Genomic DNA, 16,052 nt, shown 5'->3' on the forward strand with positions numbered 1-16,052 from the left:
TGTAGATGATTAATTACTCCCCTGTCAGCTGTGCAGTTGTTGTGGTTTAACCTGAAAAAAAACCTCTAAAAACACCTGAATATTCCACAGTTTGAATATTCGTTGACCATGAAGAAACTGGTACTCTTCTCAAAAACTTTTTTAGTTACCTTCCCAGATAAAGAGAAGGAAGAACACACATAAACTTCTGCACTTTGATAACGCACATCCATTCTGTTCCAGGATTAGATGAAAACTAAACTTTAATTTTTAGTTGTATTCAGAAAGATTGGTCACTACAGATTTTACTTCATTAGTCATCCTGATTTTTTCCTTATTCTGACATTTATTTGCAACCAAAAATTTTCAAGAATTCTTGGAATACATGCTAAAGTTTTGTGGCCAACATATTTTACACATGAGCAATCAAGAAACTTCTAGATAAATTACAGTAACATTTATGGCAAACTTTACCAATCCCTGCAAAATATTTTTTCATTCATTCTGAAAATTGTGAACCATATTCCTGATACCTGGAGAATTCCAGCTTTTTAACAGTTATTAGACCACAATTACCATCAAAATCACAACATCACAACCTTGAAACAAACTCAACCAGCTAACAATGTTAACGTTCAACTCAATATTAGAGCTTTTCTGCTCTGTTACCTTTATATCCCTGTGTCTAAGCCTATAAATCTCAAATATTTTTCTCTATGTAGGATTTATCCCCATGACAAATACATGGAATAAAACGATGTTTGGATACAAAATATCTAAGTAGATACCTAATCCAGTTTGCAGTACTTTTATATGAACTATACATATTCCCAGAAGTATAGATGTTCAAAACTCACCTTTTTGCACTTCCTTCATGGCTGTACACTGTTTAAATGTTAGATACTGCCGCATTCCTGGATGGGTGATATACAGACATGAGCTATTGCTGCTTCTGTTAAAGTACACAGGACTGTCCTCATGCTGCAACTCAGAGGTCTCTTAAGAGAGTGAGTATTCATAACATTTTGCTACGTCCTTCTTACTAGCTGGTGAGGTTCATTAACCTCATCATAGGAATCTGAGGAATCTTCTGCCTCAGCTCTTTGAAAATCTCACCAGTCCTTGTCCTTACTGAAAAAGGATCCAATTTCTCTTTCCATTTCTATTACATGCCCTTGATACCCTCCTGGAACGGTCATTTCAGCAATTCAGAGTGCAAGAAACACACTGCCGTGAAGATGAATAGGGGTCAGCTTCATTTTATGGGCCGCAGAAATCAAATGGAAATATCAGTGCCTCTGTTAAAGCCACCAGGAATATTTCCATATCCCATCTGAAGATAATCTCCTATGATATTCTATCCCATACATAGTATTCACTGAATGTTTGAAATAAAACTGACAAATGCCTGTGACAAACTTTTGCTTTTCACGTTGTTTTTTTAGAAAAAAAAAAAATCCTGAATTTTTATCCTTCCATTTCCTTATGTAGGTAGAAAGAATGACATAAAAAGGCCCTGTGTAAAACCAAGTCTTAACAAGAAAGATATGTAATATGAAGCTCTCACCGTAACTTTCATTTCATGTGTGCAAATTAAGTCATCTTACAGTGAAACAAAAGGAGTTTCAATTTGATACGTACAAAAAAAAAAAAAAATCACAAAATTCATATAAAAGACAAGGTTTCTTCAGGCTTAATTACTAAATAAAATTAAAATAAAAGAATCAGTCAGTAGCTATATTGCTTAGTATTGCTCTGCAAAAGTTTCTTTGGTTCACGTTTCCTCTTACAGATGCAAAAAAAAAAAAAAAGAAAGAAAGAAATAACAAGCACCCCTTCATACAGAGAAAGGTTATCACTATCTTTAGAGTGTCACAAAGCTGATGCAGAAAATCATCTTCAAGACTTAAGGCGTTCTCAGCAGCTCCCTTTAATGAAACAAATGTATTTCTGGAGATGGATGAGGATGAAGTACAGATCATCTGCAGGGTGAAAAATGAATAGCGCAATGCACCTGCTGTGGGTGCTCTGAGCTGCCCTCTGGATGTGCCAATGGTCTTTTCTGACTATAAGAAGAGCCATGGAAGGACTAATACAGCTGTCTGAAGTGCAGGAATAGTGATAAAGTTAAGAAAAATAGTAACGACTTTTGGACTCCCAAATTACTCAGTGACAATTTGTCCTATACTGAATTGGCCTACTGTCTCACACTGGTTATACATAACTTTCACAGAGATATACTCTGCTGAATTTTTGTTTCTCCCTGTAGCATTTTAGGAACTGGACACATGATGCAACAGATTGGATTTACCATACTTCTGTGGAAATCTTTGCAGTATGACAGTTAACTCAGATCCAGCTGCCTATGAAAAATGAGTGTTTACTAGGAAATAGCCATGGAACATAATTGTAAAATGCCAAAATCAACAAAATGTCATTAGGATTACATTCAAATATAATTACTTGCTAACTTCAGGTTCCTAGCAAGCTTCTATCTTTCCCTCTAGTTTAGCTGAAAATTATTTCTAAGTTAAAATGAAGTTTCTTTGACCAAAATGAGGTTCTGTTCATGGAGGAGAGGAGCCAAAGGAGAGCCAAGACTCTGTCCTGTGCCAACATAGGCCCTGACGCAACTTAATTCTTTCAGGTTTTTGAATACAAGAATCCCATGCATGAGGATTTAACTTTGTTAAATGGTGATCATTCAGCATTAGGAGGCTCTAGAAGCACAAACTGCTTATTTCATTCACAGCTATTAGTTTCCCACAAATACCATATAAAGACTGATCATGGTATTAGCAGCCATGAAAGTCATAATGCTATTGAAGCAGCACATCCCTCCACATGTTACTGGCAGCATCATCTGGCCCCATCTCCCTGCCAGACTACACTGCCAGAGGTAAGCAGAGCTGAAGGTATCACACAGATGCTGTTGGTACCACAGCGCCCAAACTCTTAGTATTCCCCATGATCTCTGCATAAGCGCCCCCAGATTTTACTGGGAACTGTGCAGTTTGGCCAGTACTCCATCTTACAGGCTATGAGATAAATGCAGACTCTCACTTGTTCCACTTTGTGGATTTGCCATGCCATATCAAAGAAGGGGGAATTTGGGAGCAGTGCGACACTGATGCAGCTGGCAGAGTTGTTTATTTGAGAGGCTAAATTCAACCTTTGCTTGGTCGAATAACTTAATTGTGCTTACTGGGAGGCTGCTTTTTAAACGGTTCAATTCTTTCTGCTGCCAAGAATCAGAGTTTGCTTTCAGCATATTGAAATTATCTCAGGGGAAAGCTTTTGTGAGCCAAACCATTCCAAAAGTATTCTTAATTGCTTTACACACTCTTGTGAAACAGGAGATCATGCACTGAACCCACATTTGAAAACAGGAAAATGAAGGAGAATAGTGAAAAATAACCTGGCAGAGAATAGCAATAAATTTAGCAATCTATGTTCAACACCTATTTTACTTCAAACACTAAGAGTTTTTAATAACAATTGTGCACCCACCCCCCCCCCCCCCCCCAAGAGAACTGCAATCAGGTTATGCTAGTGACAGAACATACACTATGCATCAGATGCATACAAGCAAACAGAAAAGTACAAATTGTGCTTGAAAACTATTTGACTGGTTTATGTAGGTGCATACAGTCTTTATTTATAAATTGTCCCATAATGTAGACACAACAAATAATAAGACTGTCTTCTGAAGAGTAAATAGTACTTTTTTTTTCTTTATTTACTTTTATTAAAATGTCAGAAATTTGGTTTGGTTAGGATGAGATTATCTTTCATGCTAGAATAGCAATGCTGACACAACAGCATTGAAGCTATGATTGAAAAACATTTGTCTGCAGATAGTTTTCATCTATTGTGCTGAACTAGAAACACATTTTTTCAGGTTTTGGTGGCAATACGTCAGTACAAAGGTAGACAAAAGGAGCAGTTGAATACAGCCTCAATAATCATCAGCTTTATATTCTTCAAAATGTCTAGGATTATACCAGGGAAATTCAGAGTTCTCAGGTTTAGAGAACAAGGAGCTAGAAAGATTTGAAGACAGTTTAGTTAAAACTAAAATGCCTATATGCATTATGAATCATTTAATACAGATATGGGTGCAGATGGGTCAGATAGATATCAGTCTGAATTCATATAAGATGTGACAGGTTTTGTCTCTTCAGTGATTCTTCTGTCAGTTTGAATAATTTGCAGAGGAATATATCTGCTTTTTTCACCTCAGAATACATCTCATTCTGTCATTCAGTAAATATAAGTATCAGAGCCGAAGCCTCTTCTAAATGTGTTCACAAACACATTTGTGCACTTTTGAAAATAACTGCAAAGGAAGCTCAGAGGGTTTTGGTGACTTTTAAGCTTATAAAATAAGCATAACTTATAAGCGTACCCTAACCATTTTTTCTGTAAACAGAATACAAGAAGATCAATTCTCACCAGTAGTAGCTCAGCTTAAAGCAGGGGAATATTAACAGGCAAGGCATCTGGCATAAAGTCTTCCAGGCTCAAAACAACCTTAGGTGAACCTCTTGCTAAAACAGGCAGGTGACCAGAATGTGTGATACAGGTTAGCCAGTGCACTGTATGAAAAACTTCAGCCAGTGACTGTGTTTAAAATTAGCATGCCAGTCACCAAAAATAATAAGAGTTCTTTAGTACATGATGCTATTTCTGATTAGTGTGGCCTAAGTCAGCTTGAAATAATGTACGTAGAAAGGTAAAAGGTCTGCAGTCTCTCCCACTTCTGTATAAATGATAACATATCCATGGGACTTATTAGCTGCCATGGTAAGGTATATCTGCTCGGAAATGATTTAAAGTTGTTTGATCAAGTCCTCAATCAGAAAGAAGATTTTATTAGATTCAATCTTATTAAGTACCTCCAATTTACATTTCTTATCAGCTAGAAATACATCTGTAGAAGCTGGGTATTTTCAAACTCAGTTGATATAACAGTTAGACATCCACAAGGCCTTTGACACAGCACTGTCTGACATTCTGATGAAAATGCATTACATAAAATCAATGTAGCACATCTTAAATAGATTAAAAACTGATTAAATGAGAGATCTCAAAAAATAATTTATCTCCAGTGGTACTGTTTCTAGTAGAATCCCATAGGCTCTATTCTTGATTCTAGACAAAAAAAATACACAAAATTATTGTCCATCATATTTGCAGAACTCAGCTTAATTCAACATAATGTTAAGAAAAATACAGATTCTACAAAGTGACTCGATGGTTTATTGGAATTACTGGTACTTTTAACAGAGAACTATCATACTTATTGAATGAGAAAATTTAGTTTGACAAATAGGGCAGGTAAGATGGTTAACAGTCTAAGCATAAGTGTGCCACCCATGTCCCCAGAAATGTCATTCCCATCCTGCAGCACAGTTTTTTAGGAAGAAACAAACACTTCTGATCCCTCCTCCTCGAGAAATAAAGTGGTAGCTGTTAAAAACAGACTGATGGTAATTGGAACTAGAGAGCTAATTTAGAAAACAACAGGGTATATAAATTAGTTCCATACTTCATCTATTTTCACATATATGGAAAGAGAATCCCACTATATTTTTATTAAATAGGAAAAAGTAGCCAGACTCTACCTAATGTATCAAATTAACATCCTTCAGTAGATCTGTACAAACAGTGCAGTTGCAGCTGAGGTAGTATGAGTCCATAATTTATTATTATTTATTTCCACCCAGCAAACAAAGATAACCTACAACAAATCTGCTTAAATAAAATAGATCCATCTAACTCAGAAGGAGATTTTTATAGTTTTGGTGTCAGTTTATTAAACCATTTTAAAATTCTGATCACCTCAAAAAAGAATATGTAATTTCAAAGGATAAATCCATTAATTACATTTCTGTAGCTTTAGAACATTCTGTGTATCCACAAAAATAAATATATATGGATATTTTCCTTAAGAAATAAGAACATTTTTATGTTTTGAAAACTCCCTTTTATCTCAAAACAAATACATTTCTCAGACTGCAACCTATTTCACATTTCAGCCTCTCCTTACAATAGCACTGAACCTGTAAATCAGGTGAAAATCTGTTTTGGGATATGTAAAATGAAAAGGCTACACTGTGTAAATTACAATGTCTAAAAATCATTGCTACATTATTTCATACTGCTGTTCACTGATCTTTCCTATCATTTCCTTTTTGAAGGACTGCATTTAATGGCTGAAAGAGAGGTGAGGCAAACATCAACAAACAAACTCAACAGTATTTTTCTCTTCCACAATGATTATACAGAGAGCAAGTCAAAACAAATGAAATGACTCATAAAAGATTAGCAAAATGTCACCTGTAAATTGCACTCCTGTGATGACATCTATAGAGAAACTTCACTGGTAATCTGATATTTGACAAAGCAAAACCATGACAGGAAACAGTAAAAGTCTGGGGGGAAAAAAAAAAAAAATCTCAGCTCTGAAGGGAATTCAGTGCAGATGATGAATGGGAAAGAGTCCTTGCATGTCACTAATAGTATCATGGTATGCATAAATGAGAAACGTGAATTGTGCCTGCATGCTCTGGTCACTCTTGAAATGTTGCTTTCCTAAATTCATTGGAAGATTTCCATACGAGTTGCCTGGCTAAATCCCAAATATATCAATGAATACATCAAACATACATTTAAAGTATTTAAAGGCTGCTTACTTTTGAGTATCACTAGATAGACATAACAAAAGCTTGAATCTGTATTTAGATAAACTATATGCAAAGCTTAAAAGGTAACATTTTCTCAAAAGAAAGAAGTAAAAAAACTTAATCCAAAATTTAAAGCCCCACTAAGAACAAACATTTCAAGAATTTTGTCACATACTTTTGATTGAGCACAACAGAAACTTAATAACAAGCTCGTGAAACCTATCTGGACAGAGATAACCTTTCATTAACCTAAGTACACTGTTAAAAAGTCAGGTTTTGCTTTGTATTTCTCAAGAGGGAACCATCTACAGTGGCAGATTTTTTTTCACAATTGTAGTTGATAGTTTCTGGTTTGAACTTGTTTTGATCTCAGTTATGGAACCTTGAAAAACAGATCGATGTCAGGTTTTGAAGAAATTATAAATAATGTGAATCACATTTGCAATGAAAAAAGAGTCAGGGGTTAGCAGTTTAAATGGACATCTTAAATTGTGCTTAAAATTCATCAGTAAATAGAAGAAGCTGGTATAATTAATTTGAAATAATTCCAATTTAGCTTGCATTACTAGAGAAAAATCAACAGCTGAAACATCAGTGATGATGCATAACACTTTTTATCCTATTTGGTGTAGAGGTTATGTGTGGCATCCATATCATTCCTCACATTCACACTTAATTAGAGAAACAAGAGTAATTAAAAAACAAAATCTCCCAAATGCCACATTTGCAGATCTTTCAATAAAACAGCTCCTACTGAGTCAAATCTCAGAGACTTTATGGGAAGTGAATGTGGTCCATGCAACCTGTAAACGTACTAAGTGCTACCTTTACTGTGTAAAGAAAAGCTAAAGACATTTTGACATTCTCTCATCAAGAAAACATGTAATTTCCAATTCTGATTGAGACCTTTTGGTTTATTTCATAATCCACAGAAAGCTGGCATGATACAGCCCTTCCTCTTCCCTGGGGCAATCTATTCCTCCTAAGTTTCTCACAGTTGAAACCCAGTCTGCCTGCCCATGAGAGAAGGATCAGACTGAAAACACATCTCTAGTACATCATTTCTAACAATCGCCAACAGCAGGTGCCTTGTAAGAAATCTGTATAGAGCTTTTAACAGGGTAAACCTGCAGTGCTAATTTCCCCAGAACACATTCCCAACCTTTATTAATTTGCACCTCATGAAATTCCTCACGCAGAGAGGGCATTGTTGTATTCAACAAGATGTGCTGGAGAGTTCTTCATGGTAGTGCCCAGTTATTTTCAAAGCCATGTAAACTTCCAAAGTCCACAACACCTTACAGTGAGGAGGTCTGCACCTCAACCAAAAATCATGCAAAGAAGATCATTCACCTCCCTGCAATTCCCGACTTGTTTTTCCTCTCCTTTCTCCTCTTTCCTTCATTGACTCTGCGGCTTCTTCTTTCTCTTTCAGTGCTGCCTTCAAAACATGGCAATTCAAAATATCCTGATTCTTAACTGATCAAACCTGCTTGAAAGTTGGCTGATGCACTACAAAACTTAATCCTTCCAAATATAAATTATTATTAACTCCGAAAATAGTGCCTCCTATTTATTTCCATGGAAACTACATCAGATACAAAGAGCACAACAACACTGTTTGATAGAGAAAATTCTCAGCTACAAAGCACTGTTTTTCAGCATAGTCACTACCGCTAGCAAGAGCCTGCATGTCATCAGACATCATTTTGTCAGACCATCCCTCTGCTGTTTGCAACACAGCAATAAAATGGAACGGAATGTTGTTGGGAAGCTTCTACCTCTACTGCCATATCATCAACATCTGCATATGGGACAACATAATAACACATAAGGCATTACTTTCAAAACAGCCCTTGTACTAGAACATCTGCCTCTTCTCCGGGCTTCACGGATAGATAACTAAAGCTCCCATCTTTAATATTCTCATTTCTCAGTTTATCTGAAAAAACACTAAGACACAGGATTGACTTATTTGCACTCCATGTTTGCAATCTGTTGCATCTTTTGTCTTATTTGTTACCTGGGTGGTTAAGATGCAAGTTCAGCTAAACAGATCAGCAGCACCACCTTAAATCATAACACTAAATTTAACAAAAAGGCTACTCTGTTTAGGAAGCATGCTGTAATATATTTCCTACAACCCACGTTGCTAAGCATATGAGACAAATACCTAGGAGTTATGAAAAAAATTTCAATTACTGGAGTCTGAATGAGATTCCCAGCAAAGAGAATGTGTTCTGCTGAGTGCCTGAAGGAAACCATAACCTCCACATGGCATCACCTTGGAAGGTACAGGATCTATCATGAGCCTGAAGGAATAATTAACTAGAAATGATCACAATACTGCAGGCAGATGGCAAGCAACTAACCAGGGAAATAAGTCCTTTTTCAACACTTTTCTTCAGTTCCCCACTCTGGAATGATCACATTATTTGAACCTGAACCTAGGTGCCTCCCACAGCCAAAAGGCCACCTTAGCCACCACACCTGATCTTTTCTGAAAAAGCTCACTCTGAAGTTCAAAATGGATTTCTGACTCTGGAGAAAAAAATAAAGGAAAAGGTTTTTATTCAGCTCCCTACCATAACGATAAAAGAATGCAAACCAGAATGTCACACAGTGTTTTGTCAAAACTTGAACAAAAAAAAACTTGAACCAGTTTTTCCCATATTTGTATAAGTACAAAGATCTCAAAGTCTTGTTACTTCTGCAAGTGGAAGGTTTGGAAATCATTTGCTGGGGGCTCTGAACCCCAAGCATTCAAGAGTTGATCTGAGGCCTTTTAAAAGGACACAAGCTGCCAGAAACCATAGTTTGAGTAATTAAAGGTGGAATGCTTTTATGAAACTACTGCTTTCACCAAAAAATTAAAGGGTAATTTTCCCAGTCTTTCTTGGAGGCTGAAAAGCCACGCTAAATTCTGATCATAGGTTGGCATGGACAGGTCTTCTTTGAGAGGTCTGAGCACATGGTTTAGTGTTAACTGAGCAAGCCTTTTGCTAAATCTTCTCTTACTGCATTACAAATTATCTTATAAGCAATAAGGAATTGTAGCAAGTACAGACCTTCACTTATTTTTTAGAAGAACTGGCAGAGATACAGAAATCATTTGCTCTGCTCAATTGACAGTGCTATTATTTGACTTCTGTGCCTGTCTTGCAGGTGATATCACTTCCCAAGTCCATCTTAAGTCTCTCTTGTGCAATGAACAAATAGTGACCTTCTCACAGTTATAATCTTGTTACAAACCGTGCAAAAACTTCCATGAAGTAATGATGCTGGAAAGTAGTCTAACTTATATACAGTTTTCAGTAGAAAACCTTCTTCTATAGTCATGGGATGCATCAGGACAGATGCTGGCTCCAAAATAAAAGGCTAAAATGTCTTACATAAATCTGAGTATTGAGTGAAAAAAGGGCAGTGATCTGGAGGTCATAAATATTCTGGCTACGCTTACTCCATATGCTCTGAAGTCCAGCTATAAATAGCCTTCAAATTGCTAACACATTTCAAGAAAGTTGAGCGACCCAGCTTTCACTTTGTAATGTGAGGGTAAAAGTCTAATGATGTCACAGAAGGGCAGAGGAAAAGAGCCGCTGAAGCCATGTAGACATCTGCTGAAAGGGTCCTAGCTGTGAATTTCCATAGAGAGAACCAGCTGGCTTTAACACAGACAAAGAAATGAGAAAGTACAAGGCCAGCCAGAACAAGGTCATCCCTGTGTGGGGAGAGAGCAAAGCAGCTAACACTGACGTGAGTGGTTTATGGGTGGGAGAAAGGAACACATCCAGACACACCTCTGCTTCAGCACTTCCAATTCTCATCAAATTGTACAGCCAGACAGACTTTAGACTATTTCTGTTGTTGTTGTTGTTACACGTCCACATAAGTCTTCATATTTATACGTTAAGGAACAAAAGCACAGCAAACAGAAATTGGGTCACCAGCAAACCCCCTTCTAATCTAATATATTAATGAATTTCATAGACTTTGAAAAACATTTCCTAGGAAAAACTACAGACATATTGGACCTTGTGTCCCTCTTGCTCCCTTCATTCCCCCAAGATTATTTTAACCTTCTTGTTTTCCTTCCAGCAGCTATTACTGCCTATTCCAAACATTAAATAATGCTCCCTGGGAGCAGCTAGCTGAATGCAAACACAATCACCAGCACCAATGGTGCCAGAGTTGCTTCTGTCATGCTGTCCTTGCAACAGCTCTCAGTGAGTTCTCAATATGACAGCAAAAAGGGCTCCGTCATCTGTTTGCCTTCACACACAAATGTCATCCATCACTTTGGAAATCACTTCTCCCACACCCCAAATTACAATTTTGGAAAGATGCTGAACTGTAAAAAACACCCCAAGAGCACTCCAAAGAGAATCTGACTCATTCTCCTATTGCAACAACAAAAGCAGGTGACCCACAGCACTTCAGCTGGCAGGGAAAAAGTTCTAATCATCAGATTGTTACAGGTAATTCATATTAGCATGGTACTTTTCTTTTCACATTTGCATTTAAATGTCCTCAAAATATGCAAAGAAAGCAATAAGTTGCATGTTAATTCTTCCTCAAGGATATTACAAAATATATATATATCTATTCAAGTAATCTCCCTGTAATAATGGTCATTTTATATTTGGAAACAGAAAGAAAACTATATATTTGAGAATATTCCTCTACTTCAGGCAATCAAAGAAAGCAGATCAGGAAATGTAGTATCTTACCTATTTTTCATAGGTGTGCTTAAGAAAACACCTATGCTTAGGCCATAGATTCATAAGTACAGCACTTTTAGAAGCCTATATATGAGCTAAGTTCACTGATCCAAGATTTTGTGGAGTTCAAATTTTGGAAGGGCAGCCAAAAGTTTCCCTTCATTTTTCAGCTCCTTCCAGACCTTGAGATCTTGAATCTTCTTCTGAAAATGCTTAAACATATTTTCATCGTAACCAACACTATGCTGAGATGCATAAAGTGGGAAAGGTCCAAAACAACAACAACAGCAACAACAAAAACCCTACTTTCTTTTCTATTTCAAGTTAAACATAGAGGGCATATTTTATTCTACAGACAAGCATTGAGCTCTGAATTGAAAAACAATGTGTTTTCTGCTTATTTATTTCTCTTGCTGTAGTCCTCTGTCATATTTTTTGAGATGCACAGATGCCATTGTTTCACCCTATGTTTAGTATAAAATGCATTCTGTTAACATGAGGGCGACCTTTCTCCACAAACTCTCATCTCACAGACAGTGTCTATGTGCAAGCCTTTTGAAGGACACATTATAATTGAAGTAGGTAATTTTAATTGACGAATAAAATTAAATGTATATATATATATATATATATATATATATATATATATATATAAATTTCCCACATACAAAAGCATTAACAATACAGCAATATCTTGAAATCTAACAGAATGTGGTAAGATTTGTCAAAGATGATACTTCTCCCTTTAAAATTAAAACAGGTCAACACAAGCTGTGCAGGTCATTGCAGATAACTGCGTTGCTATTCAAGCTCTCATTTTCCACAATTTTCAAAACTGCCTTTCAAAATGTGATGTGGAAACAAAGCATTTTCAATAATTACAAGCAAGGTCATAAAAGCTTTCCTTTGTTGAATTCTAAATAACTCAACACATATTAAGGTCCAAAATGTGATAGACTTGAACTACAGGAAATTTGATCAGCTGAAATCCTCCAGCCCACAGCCCCAAGCTTAGGCACATTTATGCCAATAAATCAAAATCCCCACAGAAAATTCAGTTTTGATCCTCAGAACAGAATGCACCTACAGTGATAGTTTTGTTCAGTATAGAAAAACTGATTCAAATACTGTTGGGATTAGCTAACTTGATCATTGTTTCAAGGTTCATTCGCCAGGAATTGAAACAGTACATGTCACAGCTGAAATTAATCCAGTATCATCTCTTGTACTACAGAGACACACTATTGTACCTCAAAGCTGTATCTGCTCTCCCAAGCACCCACAGTCCACAGCAGTTCTGGCCTTGGATGAGCCTTCTCTGACATGACACCATCTCCTGGCTACTGAGCTTTCCAACTAAAGCGCAAAAGCTAAGGTATTTCCTGTCACCTGTACTTGGGAACAGATACTAACATTAAGCTAAATAATCTGATCTAGTTTCTCTGAATAGGCTACTTGAGTGCAAACCTTGCTAAAGTTCATCTCATTTTTTCAGGGCTGTCTGACTACCTTTGGAGTAAGCTATATCTCAAGCAATTTTTCATATCACAGAATCACAGAATGACCCGGGTTGGAAGGGACCTCAAGGATCATGTAGTTCCAACCCCCCTGCCTGGCAGGGCCACCAAACTTCCACAATTACTAGATCAGGTTGCCCAGAGCCCCATCCAACCTGGCCTTGAACACCTCCAAGGATGGGGCATCCACAACCTCCCTGGGCAGCCTGTTCCAGGACCATATGGAAGTGCCTGCATGTTTACTGTTGAGAAGGGCTTCATACAACTCTGAGTTTGGACATTTCAGGAAGACACAGCTACAAGTAGCTGAAATACAGTTTTAACTGGGGAATTTCATTACAATATAAACTTTTGTTTTAACATATGGGCCCTTGTTTTATGCATGTAATCTTTTTACACATTCAAATGACAGTAAGTTATGCAGGCTCTTTCACAATTTATACATACTATCTTAATTTCTATTTATTGAAAGTTACTACATCAACTGCAGAACCACAAATTATAACTGAAGTTAATGTAAGCTGTAAGGACTTAATATCCCCAGCATAAAGTACAATGGGCATACATCAGCTGAAAACACAGACCTCAACTCCAAAAATATGTTGACTGGGGGGAGTGGGAAACCTGGCTTTACTGGCTCTGAGAAAGACATCTACATCACCCAAGGTAAAATCTGCTGTGTCCTCATGTTGAAGTTTCATACCCATTAGCACTATGCAGTACTGCTGATCTAGCTGACCACAAACATGTCAGCCAGACATGTCATGAAATGAAGTGAGCTCCCCAGAAAGCAGACATCCTTGTCGACATTTAGAGAGGAAAGAGGATGAAAGTCAAGATTACAGTGAGGTTTTCTGATGCTCATTTCTACATTGGTATGAAAAAGAAATGGGACTGCACTCAGAATTACGTATTTTATTTTCTGAGAAACCATCTTTGGGAAGGTTTGTAAGGAAAAGAAAAGTGAGACAAATCAGAAGAGCTTCCAGTGTTCTGTGATCTCTCCCCATTTTTAATACAAAATGAGGGCTGACCATAAATGCACCTATACAGCAATTGAAACAAAACCTGTAAAATGCTACAAAGCTGATGATTCAAATTTAATGCAAATAATGAACCCAAGTTAACAGCAAAATCTGCTTAATATGGAGAAAGGAATTCATGACTCTAGACAGATATTCACTAGAAGTACAATATATGCATCCCCTTTTATATTGGTCCTGCAAAAGGAACTACATTAAGTAATTTAGAAATATAGACATCAGATTTATTTTCTGGTCTTTTTTAAAGCCTGTGTTTGTTTACAGCATGTATGAATGCAGGTATACAGCTAGAGACCAGTCAGCATTATAACCTTGAAGTACTTCTATCCCATCTATGGAAGTGGAATGAAGTGGTTCAGCACAAATGTCCTACCTTGCACAAGTACTGCTGGGCAGCTGTTTATAGTGATTTTTTTGTGAAATGCTTTTGTATGAGCTCAGCAACAAAAAACAAACAAAACAGTCCCCTTTCCTCTCCCCTCCTACCCCCCCCCCCCCAAAAAAAAGCCCAAAGCAGATGCAGTATTGCCTTATTAAAAAACCTTTAGCTGTCTCATTTTAAAGCTGTTACGACTGCTGCAGCCATATCCAGGCTTAGTTAAAACCAACAATGGCTATTTTGAATTGGGGTTGCACAACATTCTTCCTCATTCTTTTTTACCTAAATACTTCAGAATCAGCTCAGCTGTACAAACTGCTGACACTAATTCTTTCCATAACAGACAAGTCCTAGGGTTTTAAACTGTATCCACCAATCTAGGTATATCTATCCACTTTAACATTTAAAGACAGATTAGGTCATTAGTTATGAAATCTCTGATTACAGTTATCACAAGTTATCACAAATAACATAGTAGGAATTTTTAAATGTTTTTTCACTGTACAAGCATTCTAAAAGCAAGTTGAAAACATTTTATGTTGTCACAAAGAAGAAAAAAAGGCAAAGAAGGATAATGCTTATTCAAATTCCTTCTCTTGTCCTACAACATATGTCTTATACATGCAATGAGAAACCTTTTTATTTTCTCAAATATCTTCCATTATTTGCATCATTTCTTGCAATTACAGCTAAAAGAACTCTTCACAAAATGGCACTTAGGATCCTCCCAAACATAATTAACATTTTTGTGTGTTTTGCCATTAATTAGAAAGTTAGAAAACTGCATTACTCAATTCTCATTGGGCATTTCATCTCTAATTAGTCACATATTGATGTTCTGCTAATACAACAGAAATGCAACAAGAGCTTCTCAAATACAGATACTGGGGAAATCAAGATTAATTTTTCATAGTCCAGAAATAGTAACAGGTCTTGAGGACCCTCAAAAAATTAAAACGCAGTCAAAAATTATTTTGCTGACAGTGATAAGTGAAGATAGGAATGATGTAGAAGAAAAAAAATAGAGGGATATGAGATGAGGAGAGAGGGTTTACTGCCTAATCATGTCAGGGTTGGGGCTTAATCTTCTTTTTTTATCTAATTACTTCAACTGTTTTTGCTTCTCTTAAGACTGATTTCACGGGACAAATGATAAGTAAAACTTCTTATATTTAAGACTGGAGTAATAGTTAAATAATCCAAAAAGTGCTACAGAAGAAGTCCTTCTTACATCACTTACCCCTGTTACAAAGAAGCATTGCTTTGTATTTTTGCTATGGTGGTGGTGGTGTTGTTTTGCTGTATATTATCCTGTAACAGTCCTGTAGTTTGACTCTAACCAGTTCCAGTGAGGAAAATGCAAATCTGGGGACTGATGTCATAGAATCATAGAATCACAGGGTTGCAGAGGACCATTATGATCACCTACTTTCAGCCCCCCTGCCATGTGCAGGGTCACCAGACACCAGACCAGGCTGCCCAGAGCCACATCCAGCCTGGCCTTGAATGCCTCCAGGGATGGGGCATCCACAGCCTCCTTGGGCAACCTGTTCCAGTGTGTCACCACCCTCTGTGTGAAAAACTACCTCCTAATATCTAACCTAAATCTCCCCTGTCTCAGTTTAAAAACATTTCCTCTTGTCCTATCACTATCCACACTTGCAAATAGCCATTCCCCCTCCCATTTATATGCTCTCATGGAGTACTGAAAGGCCACACAGGGG

The 16,052-nt window shown here is 37.0% G+C and overlaps 1 protein-coding gene across 11 annotated transcripts in view; it reads right to left on the reverse strand.

The window, feature by feature from the left end:
• TAFA2 (TAFA chemokine like family member 2) overlaps positions 1 to 16,052 on the reverse strand; it is a 174,375-nt gene that overhangs the window by 140,698 nt on the left and 17,625 nt on the right. Inside the window, exon 1 of one of the 11 annotated variants that reach the window (XR_001553435.3) lies at positions 837 to 923. The exons of the other annotated variants lie outside the window; for them this stretch is intronic. The gene's annotated coding sequence lies outside the window, so the exon portion shown is untranslated. Of the gene's footprint in view, positions 1 to 836; positions 924 to 16,052 lie in introns of those variants that run through there. 11 annotated transcript variants of the gene reach the window in all.

Source organism: Coturnix japonica, chromosome 1, assembly GCF_054131305.1.
Source record: "Coturnix japonica strain WE chromosome 1, WE-NBRP24, whole genome shotgun sequence".
NCBI lineage: Eukaryota > Metazoa > Chordata > Aves > Galliformes > Phasianidae > Coturnix > Coturnix japonica.